Raw genomic sequence first — 5,701 nt, 5'->3', positions numbered from 1 at the left:
TGGCAGTGAAACTCACTGCGTCACAAAGGGGAGACAATTGAATTGAAGTGGCGACTGTGATTATCTTTGCTGGTTGTGTACCTTGTGAATGTTACCCTCACTGCTGATGTCCCTGCTAACAACACAACACAAAGGTGAGTAGCCTGACTGAGCAGTGACGGCTAAGGCACCTTTCCCTTCTTTAAGCGGCTGGAACATGGACCCTGATGTTCTCGGGGACAGGAACTGACATTGCAAGGATCGCAGACAGAGCTGCACTACCTTTGCGTTGTCACCATTAGGAAGAATAAAACTTGATTCTCTGACCGGGAATCGAACCCAGGTTGCAGTAGCGAAAGCGCTGAATCCTAACCACTGGACCACCAGGGATAGCGGTGGATATGTGTGCATCGTTTCTTAATGGCACAACTTCTGGCTTTTTTTTTCTTTCTACGACAGTTGTTTCTCCTGCAAAATGACTGAATCATCGTGTTTTTACAGCACACAAAGGGGCTCAACGACCCAGTTTTCAGCCTTGGCCCATAGCCTTGTGTGCTCCGGGGCAATAGGCCGGCTGTTTGAGATGTTCACGTTCCCTTGGGGAAGTGGACCACATTTTCATGCTCAGAAGGTAACACACAGACACATTTCCCAGAAGGTGACAAAGGCCTCAGCAGGGACCAACGCCCAGAAAGTAGGATTTCACCCATTTGGGTTCTATAGTCCCATTTCACACTTCAAAACCAGATTCTGACTACAGCAAAGAAATAAAGCATTCGGCCACTCCCCTCTCTGTGTTTGTTCCCCATTGTTTCCTTGTCAACCTGCAGTTTACAAAACCTCACCTCACCTGACTGCTCGCCTGCGGGGGAAATGACATTGGCATAATTTCAGACAATATTGAATGTCCTCTTTTAGATGATGGATGCCGCAGTTGTACAAACATTCTCATCTCCTCCAGTTCGAAGTAAACTCATGGCCGGTGGTTTACAAGAACATTGCTTTCAGTACTGCACTATAGAGCGAAGGCTGTGCCCTGTAAGGTAGGGCTTCATGCATTAGAAGCTGCAATGTAATAGATGGCAGGGTAGTCTGTGCATTATTAACCAAGACAATGCGACAACACCGTGATGGAGCCAAGGGGATCATGTGCAGAAGGATGAGAGACACAATGCTGAATCAGGCAGTGACCAGGGTGATAGAGATATACGTCTTCCCTCACAGTCTGCTGATTAGGATTCAGTGCCGTCACTGCCATGGCGTGTTCATGGTTAAAATTTACAATAATAACTCTGAAATATTGACTGACCATTAGAAGTAGAATTTTGTCATAGGCCAGGCAGTATCGCTTCAATCTATATCCCAGTTCTACATCAGCAATGTCAGCTGCATTTGCCTGACGTTCAATTTGTTTCAGACAAGAACAAGGGGGAGGTTGGGAAAAGTGAAGGGCAACGGTGGTTTGTGAGAGGTGACTGTGGGCCTAATGGAGCCAGGCTCAGTGTGGGTGCTGAAGACTGGCTTTTCCTGTTTACTCTGGTATACAGATCACTCTGGAGCAGCAAAGGTGTGTCAGGATGGCCGAGTGGTCTAAGGCGCCAGACTCAAGGAATAGATTCCTTCCACTGTAAAGCTGGGTGTTCTGGTCTCCACCTGGAGGCGTGGGTTCGAATCCCACTTCTGACCATGACTACCCCTTTGTTTGCCGACCTTTGCAAACATCACTGAGCTTCACTGTCTCGATGGGTTCTATCTGTTCTTAAGCAAAATTTGCTCTGGTCAGTTTTGCAGCTTTGTATTAACATGATGCAGTTTTGGAGGAGAAGGAGACAGCTCAGCCCATCAAATCTGCTCTGCTATTAAATGAGCAGATAATCCTGAACTGCACTTTCTTGGATTTCCCGATAAACATTGATACCCTTGCAGCTCAAAATCTTTCGAGCTGAGCCTTAAATGTACTTTGTGGCCCAGCTCTGACAATCCTCTTCTGTAAAAGAATCCATTAATTCACAACCATCTGAGAGAATAAACTTCACCTCGACCCTGCCTTAAATGTGTGACCTCCATTCTGATATTAAACACTCCCTTCCCACACGGCCCCATAAGGGAACGAACCTTTCTTCATCCAATCCGTTACATCGCCAATAACACCTGTATGTTTCAATAAAGAGCATTTTTGTAGTACTGTTTCTGAGCTAATGAAAGTGATGTATTTCAATGTTTCTTCCCATTTAATTCACCTCTGATGTGAAACTCTCACTGATTGAGATAGAGATTATCATTATCACTAAGGAGGCAGTGCTGGGCAAGGTAACGCGGCTAACAGTGGACATGGGGGTCTCTTGGCCCTGATTAACTGCATCCCAGGATACTAAAAGGGGTGATGGGGGACATAGCAAATGCACTATTAATTATTTACCAAAATTCACTGGACTCTGGGATGGATCCCGCAGATTGATAACAGCCAATGTGACGTCACTGTTTAAAAAAGGAAATAGGCAAAAAGCCGGTAACTTTGGTCCGGTTAGCTTAACTTCGGCACTGGGGAAAATGATTGAATCTATGCTCAAGGAAGAAATAGCAAGACATCTGGATATAAATTTTCCCACTGGTGTTCATGAGTTCATGAAGGGCAGGTCTTGCTGAATTAATTTGGTGAAATTCTTTGAGGACATTACCTGCAATGTGGACAATGGGGGACCTGTGGATGTGGTGTATCTTGATTTCCAGAAGGCAAGTGACAAGGTATCACATCAAAGGCTGCTACATCAGATAAAGTTGCACCATATTACAGGTAATGTATTGGCTTGGATAGAGGATTGGTTGACCAGTAGAAAACAAAGAGTAGGGGTAAATGGTGTTTTTCTCATTGGTGTTCAGTGGCTCGTGGCGTGCCTCAGGGATGAGTGCTGGGACCACAATTGTTTACAATTTACACAGATGATTTGGAATTGGGGACTAAGTGCGGTGTGTCGAAATTTGCAGATGGCACTAAGACGAGTAACGGGCAATGTGTGCAGAAGACACGAAACGTCTGCAGAGGAATAAAGATAGTCTAAGTGAGTGAGCGAAGGCATGGCGGATGGAGTTCAATGTTGATAAGTGTGAGGTCATCTACTTTCGTAGGAATAACGCAAAATGGACTGTGTTTTAAATGATAAAAAAAAATCAGCACGCTGCTGTGCAGAGGGACTTTGGTGCCCTTGGGCATGAATCGCTAAAAGTAGGATTGCAGGTGCAGCAGGGAATTAAAAAGGCAAAGGGAATTTTGGTGAAAGGGAGAAACTGATCTGCAGCCAAAATGGTACAAAAGAAAAAGTCAGAAGCAGTGTCAGTGAGAAAAGATACAAGAGTCTGAAGTGCCCTTCCTGGTGGTGCAGTGGTTAGGATTCGGTGCTTTCACTACCGCAGGCTGGGTTCCGTTTTTGGTCAGGGAATGGGAGTTCTATTCTGCTCGTTTATTGTGATGCCTGATTTTCAGGAGCAGGAAAGAAGCTCTGGAGCTGGTAGATGGGCTGATTTGTCCAAGAAATTTTTCAAGTTAACAGAAGTCAATGAACTGCAGATGCTGAAAGTCTGAAAGAGAAACAGGAATTGACCGAGAAACTCAGCAGGCCTGGCAGCATCTGTGGAGCAGAAGAGAGGTAACCTTTCAGGTCCACAGATCGTTAATTGGAACTGGATTAGTTATGCATTTCAATCATGTCATCTTCAGCAAAGTTATCAGGTTTATCTGTCAAATCGGGGTAGTTATCAAAATTTCTCTCTCTGAGTGGCTGACAATTGTTAATTGTTACAGTTCACAAAACAGCAACAAACAAAACTGCCAGTTGGGTTAGGCTCAGGTAACTGGAGTGGGAGCAGAGGAATAATAATGCATTGAGTTTAAACACAAGAAGCAAGCCATTTCAGCTTTCAGGAACCAAGCAACTGGCACTATTTACAAGAGGTTTGGACAAGATACTGTCAGTCTAAGCCATAGGCACCTGTAGGACTCAAACCACAGCTATGCTGATTGTCAGAAAGGCACATTAGCCAACTGAGCCACAGCACCACACAAGCTGCTTCAGCACCACACAAGCTGCTTCAGCTCCAATCCATATGTTCATGAACTTAAACACCCAAACACAGAAATGTTTTTTTCTATCTCACTGTTAATCAGTGAGAATTTAAGTCAAACACCATTTTTTTTTAAAGACAGATAGTTCAAAGCTGAACATTTCCAGTGAAAATGCACAGAAAGATACAGTCTCGTCTTACACTGCTTTAAAACCGATATTTTCACAATTTAAACTGGCGGGATAAAGCGGATGTGTTCATCCTCTCTGCACACATTAACCGCGTTAATACACACAGACGAAACCCCGCAAGCTGCATTCAATCCTCTTCTCCCTGCTCAAAGAAAGATGAAAGTGTTTACAGAGAAGTTGCCAGGGTTGGAGCAGATGATCCGGAAGGAGAGGCTGAATAAAATCGGGCTCTTTCAACTGGAGTGTTGGAGGCTGAGGGGTGACCTTATCGATGTTAATAAAATCATGAGGGGTAGTGATCAGGTCTTTTTCCCAGGGTAAGGGAGTCCAAACTTCAGGTTATAGGTTTACGGTTTGAGGGTAAAGATTTTAAAGGGACATAGGGTGTCATGTTTTGACACGCAGGATGGTGTGTGTATGGAATGAACTCACGCAGGAAATGGTGTAGGCTGGTATAAATACAACATATAAAAGACATCTGCATGGATACATGTACAGGAAGGGTCTAGTGGGATGTGGGCCAAATGTTGGCAATAAGGACGAGATAAATTTTGGAAATCTAGTCGGCATGGACGAGAATGACCAAAGATACTGTTTCTGTGCTGAATATCTCTTGGACTCAATAATTGCTTTAAGTTTAGAAATCGTTCACTCAAACATCCTAGAAAGATCACATTTTAAGTTGCTGTAGAGATTAATCTCGAGTTCTGACTTCTATCTTTCCCAGCAGCTCTCCTTCTTTCTGTCTGCCTCTGATAAATGTCATTTGATAAAAGTTCCAAATCACCTTTACAATTTGCTGGACATGTCTGATTCCACCCCTTCTGCTCCTTCCTTCTTCCAGTGTTTGAGAGACAGCGACAAAGTGTATACCACCCCCTAGCACTGCCTGCCTGTGGCCAAATGGTTGAATGCATCTCCTGATGGCGAGAGCTCTGTCCCAGCAGAATGGTGACAGAATGAGAAGATGTTCATTGAAGCAATGAGGAATAGATTTTTTTTTCAGCAACTTGTTCAGATATGTTATTACATACCTCTGGAGCAGATAAAACTTGAACTCTGTCTCCTACATCCGAGGTAGGGACACTGTCACTGCATGACTGACACCTCATTTATTGTTAAGTTGCCCGGCAATGGACAGCATCATTGGTCTTCTGGTCTGCTTCTCACATCAGCTGGCTGTTAGAAATGTGAGAAGCTGCTGGCTTGAATCCTGCATCAGCCATTATTGCCTCTGATTTTTTTTAATGTTCGGGAGAGCCAGGGGGTGGTTCTTTATGAAATTGATTTCAGTCTATGTTCCCAAAATGTGTTTCCTGCAAATATATCATATGCATCCACTTCACTGATGAAGGTTTAGAATTAGTAATCATCGGAAATTATGTTTCATTGGATTGATTCATAAACTAGCACAGTAACTGAATAAAATGATGGCAAGCCTTAATGGATAAGTAGGTGACTGTGAAGCAGGC

At 43.9% G+C, this 5,701-nt stretch overlaps 1 non-coding gene across 1 annotated transcript; it reads left to right on the top strand.

Moving 5' to 3' along the window:
- Positions 1–1,550: 1,550 nt before the first annotated feature.
- On the top strand, positions 1,551–1,665 carry trnal-caa (transfer RNA leucine (anticodon CAA)). The gene is made up of 2 exons: positions 1,551–1,588; positions 1,620–1,665. It is a non-coding gene; the product is annotated as a tRNA-Leu (tRNA).
- The last annotated feature ends 4,036 nt before the right edge of the window (positions 1,666–5,701 follow it).

The sequence above is a fragment of the Stegostoma tigrinum genome, unplaced genomic scaffold (assembly GCF_030684315.1).
Source record: "Stegostoma tigrinum isolate sSteTig4 unplaced genomic scaffold, sSteTig4.hap1 scaffold_233, whole genome shotgun sequence".
NCBI classification, from domain to species: Eukaryota; Metazoa; Chordata; class Chondrichthyes; order Orectolobiformes; family Stegostomatidae; genus Stegostoma; species Stegostoma tigrinum.
This window is presented reverse-complemented; position numbering and strand designations above follow the sequence as displayed.